The sequence below is a fragment of the Pteronotus mesoamericanus genome, unplaced genomic scaffold (genome assembly GCF_021234165.1).
Source record: "Pteronotus mesoamericanus isolate MK-2021 breed Mesoamerican mustached bat unplaced genomic scaffold, CSHL_Meso_final contig_203, whole genome shotgun sequence".
Taxonomy (NCBI): Eukaryota; Metazoa; Chordata; class Mammalia; order Chiroptera; family Mormoopidae; genus Pteronotus; species Pteronotus mesoamericanus.
This window is the reverse complement of record NW_026555087.1, coordinates 34,284-57,078: the sequence shown is the minus strand read 5'-3', so window position 1 is coordinate 57,078 and position 22,795 is coordinate 34,284.

Genomic DNA, 22,795 nt, shown 5'->3' with positions numbered 1-22,795 from the left:
GATGTCCCAGGGTCGAAAAGGTCTAAAGGAAGTTCCAGAAATAAAAACCTACAGAGAAAACGTCAATGAACTTGGCGGAATTAGCTGCAGACCGGACGAGGATGAGGAGCGGCGTGGGGGACTGATGGAAAAGGAGGCGGCGTTGCTGAGAGTGCAGGTGAGGGAGACAGTCTCGGCGGCGCCTGTCCGGGCCCCACCGGAGGGTTCTGTCCTCCCGAGGTCTCGCTTTGCTCCAGGGGACGGGTGTGTGAGTCTGTGTTGGGGTTCTAGAGCCACCCACAAAATGACAGAAACAAGAGTGAGGCCCCCACTCGTGGGAGGACGAGGCCGCACAACAGGCAGCCCACGGGGGAGGACAGGACCCCGCGGTGGCCGGCTCGGGGGGGCGGCCCGAGGAGCCAGATGAAGGGCCGTCGCCTCAGGAGCACGTGGGCTGTGGGGAGGGCGCAGGGGAGCCCTGTGCGCGTCTGTCACCTGCCAGGGGGGCGGAGGGAGGCTGCGGTTCTGGAGCCTGGGGATGACAGCCCGATCGCCCCGCAGGCACCAAGCCACTCAGCTGGGGACCCAGCTCTGCGTGTGGGCGAGGAGGGCGCCCGGCTGCAGTGAAAGCGTCCGTCTGCGGGGAGGGGTGGGGGTGGGACCCAGATGCACACGTGTGGCGAGGGCCCCTGTTTGGGGACGTGCCCCTGGTGTGGCTGGGCTCTGTGTGGGGACAGTCAGCCGAACCCCTGGGGAGAGCGTCTGCCCCACGGCTCTGGCCGCTGTGGGCGTGGGTGTCGGGACGGAGCCTTGCTGGCTGCTGAGCTTGCAATGAGCTTCTCAGTGTCCCTCGGTCAGAGCTGGTCATCTCGCCAGCACAGAGCGGGCGCTTTCTGGCTTCCACCCAACTTGACCTCCGGTCAACAGCCAGCTGCCCAGCAGAAAGGCTGCACTGGCACCACCTCCAGCAACATGGGGGCTCTACTAGGAGTGTGACAGCCCCCCTCCACGTGGCCCTTGTCCTGAGGACGCTTCCTCAGCCACGGTCCCCCGGGGGTGGCCCTCCTTTGCTTCCCACTGGCACCCTCCGGCCCCTGTCCCTCTGTGCTCGACCACGGCCCTTTCTTTCCTCAACTCACTTTCCCTCGTACGAACTGCTGCTACCTGCAGCTACGCTCATGAAGCTCAAACAAAACCAGAAAAGGTGGGAGAGGCCGGATACACAAGCACAGGAAGCCCAGAGCAGTGCGCAGAGCGGTTGGCCATTTCTCGGACGCAGAGTGGGCTGCAGGCGCACCTGGACGCAGGAGCAGAGCTCCTGGGGCTGGTTTCTCCGAGGTGCCGGCCTGAGGCCTTCCAAAAGGTCATGAAGCTGTGAGTTTGTGCTTCAGGCATTTTTACATAAATGTTGTACATTTATACACAATAAAAAGTTTGAAAAAATGTGCGAGGATGGCTGCTGCCGTGTAGGGGATGAGTCAGCGCCGGGATCCCGCTGGCTGCTCTCTCAGTTCTCTCCCTGGGGCCTCCTTCCCCAGTCTCTCCTCAGGCGCCTCTAGCCCACTCTCCCCCACCTTTGCTGGAGACCAGGAAAGAAGAAAGAAAGAAGAAGGAAAGGAAGGGAGGGAGGAAGGAAGAAAGAAAGAGAAGGAAAGAAAGAAAGATGGAACTCCTACCTTTTGTGACAACGTGGATGGAACTGGAGACTATTAAGCTCAGTGAAATAGGCCAGCTGGTGAAAGACAAATACCATATGATCTCACCTATAAGTGGAATCTATTCAACAAAATAAACTAACAAACAAAATAAACCACAGGCACAGAAACATGGAGCAGAATGAAGTGACCAGAGGGGATGGGGAAGGAGGACAATGGTGGAAAGAAGGGGAAGGGACTAGACAAAGAGCATGTATGAGTCACCCCTGGACACGGACCACAGGGTGGAATTGACTGTGGGAGCGGGCGGGGGGGATGGATGGAGGGGGGCAAAGGGGTAAAAATTGAGACAACTCTAATAGAATAAAGATGATTTATAAATTTTTAAAAAAATGATAAAAAAAGTTTGCAGTGATACATTTCGTCCAGTAAAGTTCCTGGCAGCTTTGACTGAGCAGCGGGACAGAGGCCCGTCAGCAGCGCAGAGCCGCCCTGGAAACGGCAGGCGTTCGCTCCGGGAGCGCGCCCTGGGCGTCCGGACGCGGCCGAGAAGCACCGGGCAGGGCGACCATGCTGCGTGGCTTCCCGTCTTGAAGACGCAGACAAAGTTTTCCGCGTCCACCTGCAGGGACCATGGCAAGGGAGCTGGGGGGGTGGTGATGGGCAATTTCATTGCATTGGGTTGTTTTTCCTTTTTATTTATATATTTTTAAATTTTTCATAAAAATGAAAATGGGTCACTTGCATAATGAAAAATATTAAAAACGATAAGGAAAAAAGGGCTTCGTCTGGGCTGAACGGGCCACTGTAGAGACTGCACGTTTGTCTAGGCAGCAGGTGGAGGGGCCGGAAGGGCCGGGGGCACTTCCTGGGAGCAGGCGAGGCGCTGGGGCAGCCCTCAGTCCACACTGCGGGGCGGCGCCAGCATGGACAGGGTGGACGTGTGGGCCAGCCCCTTAGCCCAGCTGGTGGCCAAGAGGAAACTGGAGGAGCCTGGGAGCTGGTCCCAGAAGGGAAAGCGGCCACTTAGCACCTGGACAGCAGCCGTTTCCAGTACCGGCTGAGGGTGCTTTCCCGGTGCAGTGGAGGGTGGGGGCCTCCTGGGAAGGAAGGGGGCTGAAGGCTGCCTGGTCGCTGTCCCCCGGGGTGACCCTGAGTCCCAAGGCCAGGCTGGGTGTGTCCTGAGCCCTGAGGGGTGAGCACAGGCGCACCTGTCTGATCTGGTCCTGTCCCCCAGCAGGTGGGCGGACCAGGTGCTTGAGCCCCCTTCTGGGAAGCAGTGGGGGCCACCCCTGCCTGGTCCTTCTCAGCCCAAGCCCACGCCCTGTCTGGGACACCCACCTGCTGGAGCCCAGCCAGGGCCCTGTCCAGGGCGGCGGCCCCGAGGCTGAGCAGCTGCCCTGGCAGGGAGGTCTCAGCCTGCTCGCTGCAGCGTCTCCTGGTTTCCATGGCAGCGCTGACCCGAGCAGGGGATGGGCAGGGCCACGGTCACTCCCCAGCCCTGCAGTGAGCCAGCCACAGGGTCTGGAAAAGGGGAAGCTGCTCGGCTCCTGGGTACGGCCCAGTGGGAGGCCCGTGGGAACTTCCATCTTCATCGTCATGACAACAGCCACCAGATATGCAGGGTCCCACCTTGCCAGCCCTTCCAGACCTCAGGGCGGGCCGGGAGGGGGCTCCGTGGGGACCCCACAGCCCAGCCATCCGGGAGCTGCTGGTTTTCTCAGGTCTGCGAAGCCGTCCCCTTCGCCCCGGAGCGCGTGGGCAGGGACAGGGCCTCGTCGGCATCGGGGTCCCCGCCCTCGGCGGCAGCGACTCCTTGCGGGTCCCAGGCTTCATCCTCAAGTGCTGCGGCTCCCTTCCCCCCGGGACGGCGCGGGGCCTACCCCAGCCCGGCGGCAGGCCCACCGGAGAGGCCGCTGCACCCGGGCCCTGCGTCTGGGGCCCCACGCACGAGGGCGAGGGCTCCACCCGCTTCTCGCGTCCGTAGCCGACGGCCCCCCGGGCCGGCGCCCCCGCTATCCTCTCAGACTTCAGCACCGCGAAGCGCGGGCCTGCGCGGCGCCGACCACAAGGGGGCGGTCGGCGAGCGAGGAGGCCTCGGCCGCGCAGGGCGGGGGCTTCTCGGTGGAGGAAGCGGCTGGCGCGGCCCCGGGGCGACCCCCACGGGCCCGCCGCCGCCGCCGCCGCCGCTGCCGCGCTGTCCTGCGGCGCCCCCGTGTGGCCGCTGGCGGCACCGCCGCCCTAGGCTGCGGCGGCGGCGGGGCGGCTGCTGTTAAACCTGTCAATCAGCCGGTTACGAGAAAAACCAACAAACTCCACCCATTATCAGCACCACTAACGTTCGTCTTAATGAATAAGTAAATTTTGTTTAATTAATTAATAATGAACTTATTAGAATTTAGACTCACTAATAAAAAGGAGAGCAAGTGCATTACGCCCACCACGTCTGTGGCCGCCTTTGTAACCGCGGGCCCTGCAGGGGAGGGGCGCCCTCACAGCGCGAGGGCTCGCCTGGGACTCCCCTCGGACGGCCCGCGCCTGAGCCTGCGCTGGCCCGCACTGAGCCCCTGTGCAGCCCGAGTGACTGGGCGGGACCTGGTGAAACACGATGGCGTAATGATGACTTTTGGACACCGGATTGACAGTGGAGACACCGATGTCTAGACGGCCTCAGAGGGGGCTGAACGCGGACGCGGTTTAGATGCAATTGCTTTGAGTTCAGCCAAAGTCGGGGGGATTGAAACGTGAACAATTTTCTGATTTTGGGTGAACTCCCTAGTGAAGAGCAAAGAACCCAAGTTCTTGCGTCCTAGGGAGCCCGCAGTAGACGAGAGCAGGCCCGCTGTCCTCTCTCCCTCAGAGCTGGGGGCTCTCCCTGACCGTCCTGGCCCCAGCTCTGTCTCCAGGGTGGACTTCAAGGAGGTCCCAGGGCAGGGGCGACCTCGTCCTCACTCACGAAGTACACAGGTTGCGGCTGGCGCCCTGCAGGTACCCAGGGCCCTTGCCCGAGGCCCCCTGGCGGGTGCTGGGAAGCCCATGGTGTGAACGGCCCCATCCGAAAACCTTTTCTGTCCCTTTTCTCTTAGTTGAACAGTGAGGGGACAACTCGTTGACATGGACCCTGCAGTCCAGATGTTCTCATCAGCAAGGGTAGCCTGGCACTGCCTTCCAGAAAGCTCCAGGAAGTTCCACAGCTGTCATCAGAGAGGGGCTGGGTCCGGATCTGTGACTTTCACCACGGGGACCTTGAACAGCCTGGGTGAGACAGTGGCTGTGCTGTGTCCTTTCCCAGGCACATGGCGGGGGCTGACCTCTGGGGCAGCTGCTGGTCCCTGGAGGCCTCATGGGAACCCTGCACTGATACCTCCAACCTCATTATGAAAGTACCACGAAAAATGCGACTCCCAGAAAAAGCGGAGATGCTGGAGTGTCTCCTCTACACTGTCCAGGGCATTGGTTCCCTTAGATGTGGCAGCGTATGGCGTGTGCAGACTGTAAAAGTCACAAAAATTTTCTGCACAACCCGATTTATTCAACCTGTGGAGGTGCCCATGACCCACTGTGACCGGAGCTTGGGGCAGCCTCGAGCGTCACGAGATGGGAGGGCCTGGGGGGCTCCTGAGTGACAGCTCCGACAGGTGGGGGGCTCGTGTCGCCCCTGGTGTACAGGAGTGGGTGCTGCCCTCCACGTGCGGGCTCGGGCTCCAGGATCCCCGGTGGCCTGCGGGGGCGGGGTTTCCTCAAAGGGGCTGGAAGGGGCGCGTTTCACCTTCCGTGTCCGGAACGCAGCCTGAGACCCCAGCCCATAACTGGGTCCAGGGGCAGCCCCGGCAGATGGGCCCCGTGGGGTCTGGGTTCAGGGCCAGGCTCTGCTGCTGCCCCAACCTGGAGTCCAGGTGGACGGCTGCCCACGGCCGCGGCTGGGTCTCTCTGGCACGTGGGGGTCTGAGAGGCTGAGAGCGGCAGGTGGCTTGGTCTGCAGAGCCACGGGGAGCGGTCAAGGGCGTCTTTGTGACCTGCTGTTTTGAGGAGCAGTGGTGGAGGCCCCCCGTTCCCTCTCTGTTTTGGCTGCTGTCGCCTGTTGTGTGAGCACAGCCCTTCCTGTGTGGCGTCTCACGTGGGGGACGTGGTCAGGTCCCCTGCTGCAGCCGTGCCAGCCAGTGCCACGCAGGGGCGGGGAGCCCCTCAGAGGGGCCATGAGCCCTGAGGGGTCAGGCGGGTGGGGGTGTGGCTCCCAAGGCCTCCGGTGACTTTCGGGTGGGGGTGCTCCCCCAGGTGCCCCAGCCCCGAAGGCTTCTGAGACAGGCCACAGGCCGCCCACCTGCAGAGCTGCCAGGCGGTGCCCTCGTCCTGCGTCAGCCAAGTCCCTCCTGTTCACTGTCCCTCCCTCCTCAGAGCTGGGAGCTTCCTGGGATGCTGGCGGCGTGAGGCTCTTTGTTTCTACTGATTCTGTTTAGTTTTGAAAGGAGTCCAGTTCTGCTGTGACACCCCTGTAGACTGAGCAAAACAAGCTGTTTTGTTTTATTTTGGGGGGCTGCATTTGAAACCACTGTTTAACAAACATGCAGATGTTTCTCTGTGTCAAGTACTGCGTGTGGCCACCACCCCGACCACAGGAGGCCCTTGTCCCAAACCCCCTCCTGCACGTCAGCGGCGCTCGGGCCTTGTCACCGTGCCTGCGACCTGGTAATCTGCCTTTCCTCAGTGACTCCTGACGGCCAAATCCTTTCATGGGCTTATTGGCCATTTGAATACCTTTCTTTTCAAAATGTTTTTAGTCTTGGGAAATATTCCTTGTACACTTCAAAATTGTGTGTGTTCAGCAATTTTGGGTGACATGCTCTGTAAATGTTAGAGGGTCCAGTGGATTTGCGATTGCCGTTTGTCTTCTAAATCCTTCTGATATTTGGCAGCTTTGTCCCTCCTTCCCTCTGTGCCCAAGAACGATACCTTGTCAATGGGGGTCCTGAGATGCACTTCTGACCCCTTGCATCTGAATTGTGGGCCCGGCCACCTCGCGTGTGACAAATGGGCTTCATGGGTCACAGAGCAAATTCCCGCGGGTGAGGGGCACCTGGGGCCCAGGGCCTGGCCGCTGCGGTGCGATCTCCGCTCGCTTCCCGGGTGGACCACGCCCCTGTTCACAGGTTGTTTGCATTCTCCCCTGGTTTCCTGCCACCCTGGGGGCCCCGGGTTAGTGCACCGGTGGTGAGGGTGTCAGTTCCTGCGGCCACTGCAACAAATCACCGCAGACCAGGGGACTCACGCGCCAGAAGCCGATTACCCGTGGCTCCAGGGAGGAGGGGCCGGGTCTGTCCGGCCAGCGTGGCCGCCGACCCTGCTTCCCCGTCACCCTTCCCTGACCCTGACCCTCCGCCCCTCCTTCCCCAGCTCCACGGAGACGAGGGTGCAGACATGTTTCTGAGGAAGAGACGTGTGTCCCTCTTGTCAGGACCCCTGCCATGGCTCCCGGACAACCCGACAGAACCCCGACATCTTCAGGAGAAAGCGGAGCACAGTATCTTTTCTCTTTTAAAACACCCCATTTGGAATGTCTTCCTCTGGAATCTATTAACAGCACCCTGACCGGGAGGCCCGTGCTGGGGGAAGAGGGCTGGTCACGGTTTGTCGTCTTTTGTTACAAGATAAACTGAACCCACACTTTGTCTCGCTGTTTTCTCTTGGGAGGTAACAGCCCTGTGTCCGGTTTGGCTCCTGCCGCCTGCCCCTCCACAGGCACTTCCGCCATCCCCCGCCCCCCCCGCCGGCCCACTGCCAGTCACGTGTGTGCTCCGTGCCGGCTCCTTCCCGCGTGTTCACAGCATGGTCCCTCGGGCGAGCTCCAGGGGCGTCTTCCTTTTGGCCATCTCTTCAGGTTACTGCCGTATTTCTATTCCACCACCAGATTTTCCACTTTAAAAACGACCCTATTAAATTTCTTATGTCTTCACAACATGCCCTCTTAACTCCTGTGAGCCGTTGTCCATACCTGTGGTCAGCTGAAACCACACCGTGGTAGAGCCTCCGGAGGCTGCTTGTCTTCACAGCTCTGCGGGGGTTGCCAGGGCCTGTCACCTCCCCTCCTTGAAATTCTCCCTCCCCGGATGCCACACCCACAAAACTTTCCCCATTCGCCCCCTGCCCCGGCTGCTCCTCTGGTTCCGGGCACAAGGCCGCCCAACACCAATACGCACACACTAGGTAGTGTTGGTCTTGATTTGACTCTCTCTCATGAAAAACAAGCAAACAAAGAGACAAACAGACAAATCCTCTCTTGCCCTGACCTGTGTGGCTCAGCTGATTGGGCATTACCCGGTGAAGCAAAAGGTCCCCGGTTTGATTCCCGGTCAGGGCACAGGCCTGGCTGCAGGTTCGGTCCCCAGTCAGGATGTGCACGAGAGGCGACCAGATGGACGTTTCTCGCTCACAGCGACACTTCTCTCCCTCTCTTTCTCCCTCCCTTTCCCTTATCTCTAAACATAAATAAACAGAATCTTTAAAAAATAAATAAAAGTAACCTCCTTTGCCCTGGTTGGGTTGCCCGGTTCTTTAGAGCGTTGTCCTGATACGCCCAGGTTGCAGGTTCGATCTCCAGTCAGGACACATATGAGAAACAACCAATAAATGCATAAATGAGTGGAACAACAAAATCAGTGTTTCTCTCTCCCTCTCCCCCCCTTCCTCTCTAATAAAAATGAATCAATAAAAAAATTTAAAAAATAGAGAAACCTGCTCTCATGGAGGCCTGGTCTGGAGGACCAACGCCATGGTTGCAGGTGTTACTTCCATTTAGCTGGTTTCTGCGTTGGAGCACCTGCTCATAGATCTTCATGAACGTTCATGTCCACAAGTACACCTGGTCCTGGGCTATTTTCTTTTGCATGGACCACTAAAACCTAAACTGCTGGTGTCCCAGCTGAGTCAATTCTCTTCTCTTTAAGTGTATCAGTCGGTGGCTTGGAAGGTCACAGAAAACAAGCTGTGTTGGTGGAAGTTTTAGTCGACTTTCCTTTTTCCTTTCACAATGGCCGTCTGACCGTCTACCATCCCCGGGGCTTTTGGTTTGCTTCCTGCCTATTGAAGGGGATGATTGGTTAATGTTCCTTTGTGTTCAGTATTTCTCGCCATCCCATGCCAGCCACCAGCCCCTGGCCTATTGGAGCCCCTCTCGGTTCCGACCCCAGCGTCGGATCAGAGGAGACGGGACGCCCTGGGCCTGGCTCTCCCGCCGGGGCCCCGGCCGCGGGGGCGCAGTGCACGGCCCGAGACCCCCCGCCCGTCGGCTCTCAGGGCTGAGTGGCCTTGTGTCACCTGGAAGGGCGTGGACGGTCCCCCGTGGGCCCCGAGCTGCTGCCCAGGCTCATGCTGCCCAGGGTCGGCCCGGGCGACGCAGGCAGAGGCCGGAGAGGGCGGAGGGCAGCGCGCAGTGTGCCCCGCGGGCGCGTGCTGTGGGCAGAGGGACGGGGACACTCTGAGTGGGGCTGCGGGCGGCCTGGGGCCGCAGCGGAAGGTGAGGCCGGCTGCCTCGGGGCGACGCCCGGGGTCACTGTCCCGGCTCCTCGGAGGACGGCGGGCGAGGACGCGGCTTTGAGGTGACGTCTGAGCCGTTCTTCGGTGTCTAAGGGCAGGAAGGGCGATTTAACGGCCGCTCACCTGCAGGTGTCCGTTGGGACCCACCTTCTCCCTTGGTGCTTCTCTGGGTGCGAGCGGTGGGGCTGCGAGGTCCCTGTCCTGGGGTGGGGGCTGGGGTGGCGGCGGTGGCTGCAATGCCATCGCTTGCAACCACCGAACCCTTGTTTCCGCGGCTCTGGCCACGCTCCCGTCTCGGACCGAGATACGAGACCCGATTGAAATTCGGGCCTGACCCCAGAGCCCGTGCGCTAGACCAGTGGCTGCGGGTGTGAGATGTGAGACGCCCGCACGTCCGGTCCCCGGGCCCCTGGCGTGAGGCACTGGCCGGGCCGGGAGGCTCCCACCGGGGACTCCCGTGCCTGGGACGCCCCAACTCTGACCTGGGCCCGGAGGTGGCCTTTGCCGTCTTATCTTAGCCTTGTGCTGAAATCATGCGTGTCTTCAGGCCTGTGTCCGGCGTGCGTACCGTTCAGTCAGCGCCAGTGAGTCCATGCAGATGAACATGCAGTTTAGAATTTAGAAGGTGAGACAAAAGTAATTTTTTAAGCCCCCAGCGTTTTGGTGAGCCGGCCACGTGACACTCACGGCCGGGATGCTAACCTCTGGGAAGTGCAGCCGCGGAGAGATCATGGACATCTCCCGGCAAGAGTAAGCACTATTTTTTTATTATTATTATTATTATTATTATTATTACTACTCTGTCAGCCTTTTTGGTCTATTTCTGCAGGGTTTGGTGTAATTTAGTGGTGCTGGGAGTTGTTTTCCTCTCTCATACACCCGCACAGACATGAAAAAGTATTTGCAAGGCAGCCTCCCGGACTTGGGGAATCAGGAGCGTCTCCGTGGGCTCCTGGCTCTGTCTACATGTGAGGACCTGGTCCCCTCCTGCATCGGGCCGCTGGGCTCCACTGTCCGGCTCCAGCTCTGGAGTCTGGCCGTGGGGCCTTGGTCACAGGGCTGGGCTCTGTCTCCAGGGTCCGTGGTCTGGGCTTGAGTCTGTCTGCGTCTGGGTGTCCGGGATCTGGGGTCTCTGGGTGCGGCTTCCTGCCCTGGGCTGGTGTGTGGGGTCCACGTGCAGCTCTGGCTCCAGGGTCTGGTGTGTGGAGCCCGGTGTCCAGCCTTGGCTGTCGGTCTCTGGGGTCCAGTGTCTGGCTTTCAGGGTCCGTGGTCTGTCTTGAGTCATGGGGACAGTTTGGGATTGGGACAGGGCTCTAGGGCTCAGCTTTTGGTTCTGGGTCTGCTCCAGGGTCCAAGTTCTGGGGTCCAGGTTTTGGATTCCAGGATCCCGAGTCTGTCTTTGGTGTCTGGCGTCTGTGAACTGATTGGTTGTTGGCTCCAATTAAGTGCCAACAGGAGTCCCAGCCTCGGGGTGCAGGGAAGAAGGAAACTCTATTTAGTGCAAGTAGCTCGTCCCAATGCAGAGCAGCCGGGAGGGCAGCGCGGCTGCGAAGAGGCTCCGAGTTGTCACAGGTGGATCGTGGGTCAGCCCGGAGGGGCTGCTTCTCGGCTGCGAGGCTCAGGGCTGTGAGGGGGCCCTGACGGCCCCGGGGCGAGTCCCCCCAGGCTGCCCTGCTCTCTGGCCGGGCCCTGCCGTTTGCTCTGGTGCGTTTGCACACAAAGAAGCACAAATAGGAAAAGGGTCCCCTCTGGGTGAGCAGAGGAAAGGCCCCGGGTGTTGTCACTGTGACAGTCTAGGTTACTGTTATTCTCAAATTGAGCCACGTTTTCCTCTAGTATTTTTTTTAAACACAAACTGAGAATGTCTTTTTTTTTTGCTGCAGCCTACTGAAATTATACAGAAAAATAAAAATTAATTGAAAACCCTACCCAAACAGGGAACTACTGCTATTGTTTTAAGTATATACCCTTCCAGACATCTCTACCTGAGTGTTTTTATTCTACTTTCTCTGGATTTAATTTATTATCCTGGGTTTGTAATATGGATGCAAAACTTGTGAATTTCCAGCTGTTGTCCCCTAATGTGTGGATTTATCACTACATCTTCCCATAGGTTTTTATTATTATTTTTATTATTATTCAGTTCAAATTATTTTTTATCTCCAATTGTGATTTCTTTTGAGGATTATTTAGAAGTGCATTTTATAACTTTTAAATGTAAGAACTTTCTAGGTACCTTTTATGCCTGATTTATCAACTATCTACAATGAAAGCAAGAAACATGCTTCAGAGTATTTCAATCCTTTGAATTTTTTTGGAAATGCTTTATTGTAATATGGTCAATGTGAAGTGTTCCAAGCGTTCATCTCTGCTGCCATCGCGTGTTCATTTTGGGGATAACACGTTAGTGCAGGTCAGCAGGAAAAGTGTGTAGTCGGTTATTTGTGAATGTGGAATCCAGTTTGCTGCTCACGGTGTTGCCTACATCCGTACTGGATTTTCTGAGGTGGTCTCTTGTTTCTGAAAGAGGTGGGCTCTATCCCTGATGAGAGAGGCGTGTTAAATCTATTATGATTATAAATTTGTCTTTGTGTCTCTGTTCTATAGAATTTAAGTTTATGATGTTAAGGACATTGTGAATCTGGATCTTCCGGGTCAATCGGACTTATTGACGTGAAGCTCTTCATCTCTAGTTGTGCTTTCTGCCTTGAGGCCTACTGCGTGTTATATGTAATTTCCATTTGGTTTATGTTTGCATAATACAGGGTGGGGCGAAAGTGGTTCAGAGTTCTGAGGAGGAGAAACAAAGTTTAGTGCCGTCTCATTATTTAATAACTATGGTATTACTTTCCATAAGAACAACTGTAACTGCTTTTGCACTGCCCTGTGTATCTTTTCCCATTCTTTCACTTTCAGTCTCTTTGTACCCTATGTTTTAGGTAACTCATACTTTCACCTTTTTTTTAAATTGTCTGAACAAGTCCTTTTTCAGAGTAGTCTGTAATTTTATAAAATATACATTATTAATGCATTTCTTCATTAAACTGCATGTCCACGAGTGCACCTGATTGCTGGCTGTTTTTGTTTAAATGGACCACTAAACATCAAGCTTACAGATGGGGGCGGGGCCTATCTGAGGCCAGAGGCGGGACTGGGCTGGAGGTGGGCGGGGCCAGGCCACAGGTGTGGGCGGGGCTGGGTGGGAGGCAAACTGGGGCCGCAGGGCTGAGGGGAGAGCCGTTCTGGGACTCGGACTGGAGTTTGGGCGCTGCCGGCGCCTGGTCTCCGTGGGCCATGAGGTGACGCTCAGGCCGAACGTGAGGCCAGCAGTGGGATCCGGAGCCGGCGGGTGAGCTGGGTGGTGTGTGAGGTGAGGAGGTGGGGGGCTGATACAGCCACTCTGGGGAGCAGGAAACGGGGACCAGGCTGTTTCTGGGGTACACGCCTCAGGTCCCAACTCAAGTGACCACTTCCCTTGGGACCACTTTTCCATATTAATCTAGATCATATTACATTTATTGAAAACTTTGGTAAATGGGTATCATTGTGTGTTTTTTTAATCCAAGAACAAGATGATATTTTTCATTTGTTAAAGTTTCTGTTATGGGCAGCATTTTCCAGTTTCTTTCATACAGATCCTGTATGTTGTAGGTTTGTTGCTATTGAGTCTTTCAAAAAGTTTCTATCTTTAATTTACTATTTCTACGTATTTATTTCTGCATGTTGTTTCCCCACCACTGCACTAAACTCTGTTTCTGACACTTTCCAGTTGATTCTCGTGAGTTATCAAGGTGAACGTGCCGTCTTCCCTGCAATAATGTGCAATAACGTTATTGTGCAATAATGTGCAGTAATGACCCAGACACAACTGTAGTTGTGTGTGACCCAGAAATAGTTAACGCTGGAAAGAAAACAGAAGCGAGTGAGACAGTGTGAGGAGCTACAAATATTCTCTTTGTTGGTCATAAATATATTAATGACTAAATAAAATAATAAGATAATTCTTAGCATTTTAAGTGAGTTTAGGGCCTGGATGCACCGTGTTCCAGAAATCACAAGTACTTCGCTAGTGGAAATGTGCCCTGGGTTGGTGATCTGAGGAACACGCAATATACCAAAAGCCCACATTTTCAAAGAGGGAAACTTCAGATGGTGAATTCTGGAATCTCAAAGAGCAAGGTTCTTTGTTCTGAGTCGCATTATCTAACAGTTATTACAGTGGCTTATGGGCGATGGAAAGAAGCCGTGGTCCTCGGACACCTGCCCTGTTGGATCGCAGGGTGATCCAGGCTCTGAAGTCGTCAGACCTTCCTTTGTCCCCTGACCTTTTGCCTGGGGCACTTCTCCCCAGTTTGCTAAATGGATGTCATTGGTTGTTAAGTTTTAGCTTCCTTCCTGTTCAAAGAAAGGCAGCTTTTCAGGTCCAGGATGCAGAGGGACATGTTATTCTATTCTAATGGGCTCTTCATGGTTTGTAGCACACCATAGACCTTCTGGGACCGAGGATTCATTCTCCTGGGGCATCTCCTCTGCATTGTGGGTGCTTATTAGCATCCAATACCCCCATTCACTGCAGGCAGATGACACCCTCCCTTCCCCTCCCCTCAGGACAATCTGAAATGGCTCCACACATTGCCTAACCGCCCCTTGGGGCCACAAAACACCTTTGGATGAGAACCTCTGAATATGAAGCTTTTATCATTTTTGAAACCAGAATGCTCTGCCTCTGTTATGCAGTATTTTTTATTATTTTTTCCATGAAAATTATTTTCCAACTCCAACAGTGATTTATTTTGGAAAGATATTTAGAAGTATATTTTAAAACATCTAAATACAGAGACTTTCTAGTTACCTTGTGACTGGTTTCCAGATTAATGGCAAAGAGAGCATTAAACATAGTTCATGTGACATTTGTTGGAACTTGCTTCATAGCTTAATATAGTCAGTTTTTAAAAATTTCCAAGTGTGCTTGAAAAGCATTTGTAATATTTGTTTGCTGCTGCTTACTTAAACAATGAGAAAACAAATTTATTCAAAATTCTACCCCAATAGTTACAAAAAACCTGCTATTATTTTATGTAGCTACACTTGCGGATATGCCAACATGCACGTTTGTGTCTACTTTCTCTGGACTTAATTTACTACTTTAGGTTCCTAATATGGATACAAAACTTGTATACTTCCAGCTTTTATTTCTAGTATGTGCATGTAAGGTTTAAGATTTTATTATAAGCTTCGGTATGTAGTATCTTTGTCACCATTCAGTTTAAATTATTTTTTTAATTCAAATTGTTTTATTTTGGAGGTTATTTGGAAATGTACTACATAACTACCAAATATAAGGACTTTCCAGTTATCCATTTGTAGGTAATTCTAGCTTAAGTGCAGTGAGAACACTTAAGAAACATTTATACAATTTCAGTGCAGGGATTCTTGTTGAAACCAGCTTGATATTTATTGGCTTGGCCCAAAGATAAGAAGTTTTGGGAAGATGGAATTATGAAGATGCCTGAAATACTGCAGAAAGCAGTGGAACAAAAACGGTGAATACGTTGTTCAATAATGTTATTAGCAGAAATGAAAAATATGTGTTTTATTGTGTTTTTATATAAAAACCAAATGAACATTTTGGCCAATCCAGTGGTAGTTCCATGTGGCTTCCAAGTGCGCATCTCTGCTGCCATCTCGTGGGCATTTTTGGGAACAACATCTTAGCGCAGGGGAGCAGGAAAAGCGGTTGATTCTAGCGGAGTATCAAGGACTGTTGATGGCGATGTTGTTTAGAAATGCATTTCAAAATGTCTACATGTGAGGACTGTCTAGTTACCTTGTGACTGGTTTCCAGATTAGTGGCCAAGGGAGCAGTAAGTGCGGTTTATATTACATTGTTTGGAATTGGTTTTATAGTGTAAATGTCAGGTTTTTAAAAGTTGCAAGTGTGCATTGAAAATCCTTTGCAATTTGCTTTGTCTGTTGCAGCTTCTTTAGACAAGGAGTAAAGGAAAATCTATTTAAGATTGTAATCCAAGAGGTAAAAAAAAAAAAAAAAGAAAACCACTATCATTTTATGCATAAAAATCAAACAAATCGTTTGGCCAGGCCATTAGTAGTGTTCCAAGTGTGCCTCTCTGCTGCCATCTCGTGGGCATTTTAAGGAATAACATCTTAGTGCAGGTCAGCAGAAAAAGTGGTTGATTTTAGTGGAATATCAACTACTGTTGAGTGCAATGATATTTATAAGTGTAATTCAAAACCTCTAAATGTAAGGACTGTCTAGTAACCTTGTGACTAGTTTCCAGATTAATGGAAAATCAAGCAATAAGCGTATTATGAGACATTTGTTGAAACTTGCTTTATAGTGTAATAGAGGTTTTTAAAAGTGTCAAGTGTGTTTGAAAATCATTTCTAATTTGCTTTGTCTGTTGCAGCTTCATTAAGCAATGAAGAAAGTAACATCTATTTAAATTTCTAACCGAAGAGGTTAAATAAATAAATAAAAAGACCGCTACAATTTTATACATAAAAATAGAACGAACCTTTTGGCTAAGCCGCTAGTACAATGTGTATTTCAAGTGTGCATCTTTGCTGCCATCTCGTGGGCATTTTTGGGAATAACAACGTTGTCCAGGTCAGCAAGAAAAGTGGTTGATTCTAGTGGAATATCAGTGCTTGTTGATTTGTTTTTTTTTTTAAAGACTGTGTGAGGTAGAAGTCTCAGGTCCCAATTTAGTGACCAATTTCTTGGGACCACTTTTTATGAGCACAGCATCCAGACAGGACACTGGATCTGGGGGTGCACTGTTCTTTGATTTTATCTTTAAATTACTCTTTGTATATATAGAAGATGTTTATTTCTGTATGTTACTTATCACAGAATTTACTGAGCTGTATTATTTATAATAATTTTTAATTTGATATTCATGAGTAGTCAAGGTAAATATCATGAAATAATAAAATTGCATTTAGTTTAGCTATATAAAATATGAAAAATGGTTAAAACTTGGAAAAAAACATGAAGAAATGAAGAGTTAAAAATGACCTTAGTTTTAAGGTCATCAATAATTAAATGAAGTAGTAACATGATTCTTAGGATTTTAAATGAGTTCAGGACCTGGACCACTGGTGTTCTAGAAATCAGAAGTATTTTGTAAGGAAAAGCTCGCCTCTTGTAGGTCATCTGAGGAATTCACAATATTGCAAATGTCCACGTTTTCAAAGAGAAGAACATTAGATGGTGAATTCTGGACTCTAAAAGGGTAAGATGATAGATTCTAAGTAACTTTAGGAAACAGCTCTTGAAGAGCGATTTATGGGCAGAGAAAAGATGCGTGACCCTCAGGTGTCCGCTGTGGCTTATCATCCTCAGACGTCCGCCCCGCGTCGGCACCGGGACCTGGTCTTCGGGGTGTCGGGTCTCCCGCCCGCTGCGCTGGGCGCGTGTCCCCTCGGCCTGGGCCCCTCCGCCGCGACTCCGCCCGGAGCCCCGCCCTGCGCTGCTCGTTAGGTCTCAGCGTCCCCGCTGCTTCTGCAAAGAGAGATTTTTTTCATGGTCATTCATTTTTCTGTCTGAATATTCCGTTCTTTTTCTTCATGGCACTTACCCCACGTAAACTAATTTATTTGTCTCCCACCCCCGAGAACAGTGAGCTCCACGAAGGCGCGTTTGCTCTGTCACCAACGTGCGTGTCCCCTTACACGCTCGATGCCCGTCCCTGGGCCCGACCTCATGCGTATTTACCGAGTGAGCGCCCTCCGCTCCGCGTCCCCGCGCCCGTGGGGTCGTGCACTCCCCCGCGCCCCTCGGCCCGCCCGCCCCTGTGGGCCCTCGGCTGGGCCTCCCCGCGGCCCTGGTCCCGGAGCCCTTCTCCGCTCCGGCCTGTGCCCCCCCCACCCCGGCCCGCCCATTCCCTCTCCTCCCTCCCAGCGGCCGCAGGGCCGGGACGCGTCCACGGAAGAGCCCGCGTGGGCAGAGGGGCGTCCGTGGGGTGCGCTGAGCGAGGGTCCCCGGACCAAGAACGGAGGGGGCGCGGGGATGCCCCAAAGGCGTCGGTGGGTCCCGGCTGCCCGATGTCCCTGCGGCGCTGAAGCCCTCACCGCGTCGCCACCCTCACCGCCCGGTTGCATCCACGGGGCGGAGGCGGGGACAGAGGCGGACCATCTGCTCTGCAGTGGACACGGAGCTCGGTCCTGGGCCCCGTGGGCGCTGCAGGCCCTCCTGGCAGCCGGCCGGTCCTTCAGGCCGCCACAAGATTGAACAATTTAAGGACAGAAACCTATTCTCAACTGAATGATTATGTTAATGAAACTTGGAAGAGTTTATTAATTTAGCTGGTGCTTGTAAGACTTTTACTTTTCGAAGCTGGGAATGAGGGGACCAGGGTTTGACGTGTGGTACGCCGATTTTAAGTAGATGTAGATTTTTAGAATCCAAAACTGAGGGAAAAAACCACAACTATGACTGTCCCCAATTTTTTTTTAAAGACATGCACTTGGAAAAACACGATTTAAGAAGAGGAAATTAGCACAATCACCTTAGGTTTAGACACTGAGGTACAGCCAGGACTCTGTTGAACCCTGTACCTTACACCCTGTGTCCCGTGGTTTTGGGACCGACTAACGGAAACTAACCTGCCCCGCCTGCTGCACTTCCCGTAAGTCACCGGCACAGCACCCGTGTCACCTCTGTGAGGCCCTGTTCCCCACACTCCTCATTGCCCTCTGTACCTAATGTTATCTCCTCGTCTGGTATTCAGTCTTACTCACGCACGTATTAAATGTTAAATACCTTGTATTAATCTCATCATGTTATATTGGTTGTTATCCCGCAGGTGTTAGAACCGACAAGGTTGGTGGAAAATGCTGCTTTCTCATCCCCCCAGGTCTGAAGAGCCGGCCGTGTGGAATGAACAGCTGAGACGGCGCTCACCCCTGAACCCCCTGCAACTGAGAGAGCACGGACGTCTGCCATCAAAGCTAAGCGTTATTTTCATTCACTCTGTCTTTTGGCCTATGGCTGCTGGGATTGGTAAAACTTGAAGTTTGCATTTGGAGAGGCATGGGTTGTATTTTATCAAACCCTAGGTTTGTTTACTGTGTGAGGATCTGGTTAAGCTCCTGCATATGGCACCTGGGGTCCAGTCCCAGCTCCAACTCCAGATTTTGGCCATGGCATCCTGGTTGTAGATCTGGGTTCTGTGTCCAGGGTCTGTGCTTTAGAGTCCAAATTGCATTCGGCTGTGTGTCTTCAGTCTTGCATCTCTTAGGATGTGGCTTTGTGTCCTGGGTTCACCTGTGAGGTCCACGTGCAGCTAAAGCTTTAGGTTCTGGTGTATTAAAGGTCCGATGTCAGTCCCTGGCATCTGGTGTTTGGTCTTCAGACTGTGTGGTCAGGCTTGGGTGAGGGCACATGACTCTGGGTTTGGGGCTTTGGACCTGGGGTCCAGGTTTTGGTTTGGGGTCCACTCCAGGGTCCAGGATTGAGTCAAGGGTCTGTGTCCAGGGTCCTGAGTTCAGCTCTGGCATCTCATGTCTGCCAACCAATGGTCATTCTGTCGAATTCAATGCCAGCAAAAGTCCCCAAGTTGAGTTGAAGCAGCCTAAAGTCCTCAATGTTAGAAAACAGGTAAAACCCTTAAGACAAAGGACCTGGCATGCACTGTTCATTGAGCACAATGCACCTTCCTTCTCTTCTTCCCTTAACTGCATATCTTTGGTTTGTTTCTCCTGATCTCCAAAGTTCCCTATGAGACTTGCAACCAGGGGAGCAGTGGGCAGCGGCAGCTCGTCCCGGGCTGACCCCCTGACCCTGTCCCCTGGGACCTTCTTTGTGTCTTCATTTTTCTGTTTTCCATGAAGCAGCTCCGCCTATTCTCACTATTGTTGCTGTGAGTTTGCCTCTTCGGTCTTAAGTCTTTTCTTTGTTTCATTGTCCTTACATTTAATATACAAACTCTCAATTTCCCCTGGGTTTGTGTTATGTAATTTTTACTGCACCAAGTCAAGAATCCACACGTTTGAGATCTTGCCAGTGAAGACCCATCTTGGGCTGGATACATTTTTGGTGACAGAATGACCAAATTTTGTTTATTCATTTACCTGTGGATGGACATTTGAATACTTTCCACCTTTTGGTGGTTGTTCATAGTGCAGTTATGAATAATCATATATAAGTTTGTTATAACACTTGTTTTCAATTTCTCAGGTATAAATTTTGAAGTGGAGTTATTGAACACAGCAGGGTAAATTTTGTAAGGAAATGCCAAACTATTTTATACACAATCTGTACTATTTAACACTTGCAAAAGGAATGGTAAATTTTTTTAATTTTTGTTTGTGGTTGTAAACATTTCTCAGTTTGGTTTCCTGAATTACAGCCTTTGTAGTGTCTGAGAGGGGGCATCATGCTGTGATGTAGCCATCAACATCTTTCCTAGTGTTTGTTTACCATCGGTATGTCTTCTCTGTGGAAGGGACTATTCAAGTTCTTTAAAAATATAGTTGTCTCTTCATTGATGAGTTATTAAGTTCTTTGTTATGGATAAAAGAGTCTTATTGAAGGTATACTGTGCAGCTATTGGATTCCATGGATTGTGTTTTTACTCTGCATATCTTCTGCTGCCCAGAATTTTTTAATCTGGGGGACATTGCATTTCCTCATTTATTTTCATCACTTCTGCTTTGAAAGAGTGCACCTTGATCCACTGCAGCAGCGTCCTCACGCATCTCATGTCTAATGTGTGTTGTCATTTTGTCATTTATATTGTTTTATTTATTAAAAGTTTGTTTATTTTTAGAGAGAGGGGAAGGGAGGGAGAAAGAGAGGGGAAGAAACATCCATGTGTGGTTGCCTCTCCCCTGCCCCCTCCTGGGGACCTGGCCTGCAACCCAGGCCTGTGTCCTGACTGGGAATGGAACCAGCGAGTCTTTGGTTCGCAGGCCTGCCCTCGAGCCGGTGAGCCACAGCAGCCAGGGCAATTTGCTTTCTTTAACCTGTTTTTTGCACCACCCTGAATTATGTTTTCAGACATTAGATATTTAGGTTGCAAGGGTTTACAGGTTCAAAGTAGGAGGATAGACTCTTCTCTGGAGTATAATGTCCAGTGTCAGGTGTCCAGAGTCAGGGATAGGTTTCAGATGCCCGGTCCAGTGTCTGGTGTGTGGCATGGTTGGGGGTTAGGGTTAAGGTTTGGCGCTGGCGTTGTGCTTGGGAGTACGACTTGTATTTAACTTCATTTGAAACTGTTTTGTTAGACTGTATCGTGATAGATGTCGTATCAAGGGCGTTAAAAAACTCAGCAGAACTAGTGAATGTTTGTGTGGTCAATTTTACATTGAAGATGGATGAACATAAGCAACATTTTCGGCACAATAGGCATTATCATTTCAAGAAAGGTGAAAACACAATTGGAATGCAAAAAAAGACTTGTGGTGTGTATGGAGAAGGAGCTGTGAGTGATTGAATATGTCAGGAGTGTTTGGCGAAGTTTCATGCTGGAGATTTCTTGCTCGACGTTGCCTCACGGGTCTGGCTGACCAGTTGCAGTTGAGAGCCATCGAGTCCAGATGTAAATCGAGGACAGGTCATGTTATGCCACGCGTGAGAGAGGTGACATACTCAAAGTATCAAACGCACACGGCGATAATTATTTGCACCAGCCTCGTGACGTTAATCGCTTTGATGTTTGGGTTCCACGTAAGCTAAGCAGGGTGTGGGGGGGCCCTTCTTGACCACATTTACACAGGGGACTCACTACTGAAATGTAAGGAAAATGTTCCGTTTTAAAGACAAATTGTGAGGGGGAGGATGAACCGTTGATATTTTGCTTTAATGTGGAAAGGGAGAGATTGTGGGCAGACGAAGGGAACCACCAGCAGCCCCTCCATAGGGCGGTGTCCATCCAAAGAGAGTGGTGTCTGTGTACCCTGCATTCAGGCGGGAGGGCCGAGGGAGGAGCTCCTGGCGGAAAACCAGACGGTTACCTGCAACAAGCACTGCCCCGCATCAGACCAGCGGAAAGCACCGCCCCAGGGAAAGGCTCCTGGAGGTGTGGGCAGAAGGCGCGCCATCATCCCGGAGGATAAGGCGGGAGCGCACGTGTTTGCTCGGTGACCAGGGAAATGCGGTCACCGCCTGTCCGGGCAGTTGCGATTCACGCGCTGTCCTCGGCGGACCTCGCACCCTCGGATCGCCATTCGTTTCGGTCTTTTCCAAAGTCTCCTCTTGAGAAAAATGTCCCACCCGCGGGGACCGCCAAAGCAGCTGGAGGAGTTGTCTGCTCCGAAAGATAAAAATGCTGTGGGAAGACGGAACTGCGAGGTTGTCCAGAAGGCCCAAGGCAGTGGCACGAAATGACGAAACCGCTGTCCAGTCACCTTGTTGTGGAAAATGAAAACGCCCGCCCGCCTTTGCCTGTTACTGGAAAAGCCGCAGGAAGCTTGAGCCGCTTTTGCCAAGTGCGCTCCAAGTCGCGGTCTCTGCTGCCATCTCGTGGCCGGTTTCCAGAATGACACCCTAGTGGAGGTCAGCAGGGGAAGTGGTCCATTGTAGTGGAACAGCAGTGAGTTTTGGTGGCGGGTTACTCAGGAGCACGTTTTAACGCGCCCCAGTGCCAGGACTGCCCTGTTTCCTTGCGGCTGGTTTCTATATTAAGGGCCAAGGGAGCAGTAAGCGTGTTTTATGTCACTTTTGTTGGCAGTGGCGTTGTGGCTCCAGACGGAGGTTTTTAAAAGTGCCCTGTGGGCTTGAAAATCGTTACTAAGTTCCTTGCAGCTTCCGTGAACGAGAGGAAAGGAAAACTTACTAAGAATTCTCCACTTAGAGGTAGTAAAGAAACGAAATAAAGCAAAAGTGCTATTGCTGTGTATGTGCCCTTCTGGACATGTCAACAGATCATTTCCTGACTTTGCCTGCACCTCCCACGCACCCTCAGGTTCCTAATGCGGGTGCCGCTCTTGTACGTTTAGAACTTCTGTTCAAAACACGCGTGTCAGAGGGTGGAGATTTTATTCTCCCGTTTCGGCACGTAGTACCTTTAGGATCCTTCTGTCCCGTGTATTGTGGGGCTCAAAGGGTGGTTCGTTTGGGAGGCCGCTTAGGAGCCTGTGTCATCGGTACCAGAGCAGAGACCTCTCCAGTCACCGCTCTTCCGTGAATTCCAGCATCGGTGCCATCATGAGAACAAAAAGCCTACCCTACAGGCTTCCCCGCGGCGATGCAGGGTGAAGCTTGTGTCCTCCCGGTTTGGACACAAAGTCCATTAGGGCCCTCCCAGCGCAGTGCTGGGTTGTCTAAACACTGTTTGGTCATCCTCACCATCATACCAGGTTGGCCAAAAAGTCCGTTCGGTTGCCACGGCCGCCATAGGGTGTTGGCCAGAAAGACCGTTCTGTGTCCGGACCGTCATGCGGGGTCGGCCAGAAACCACATTCGGTCACCCCCACTGTCATACCGGACTGGCCCAAAACTCTGACCCACTCCACCGTCCTACGAGGTTGGCCAAAAAGTCCGTTTGGTCACCCTACGGTGTCGCGGGGTTGGCCAAAAAGTCTGTTCAGTCCCCCGACCGTTACACCCCGTTGACCCAAAAATTCAGTTCCGCCCCCCACGTGCCCCGCTGATCGCCCTCCCTCCA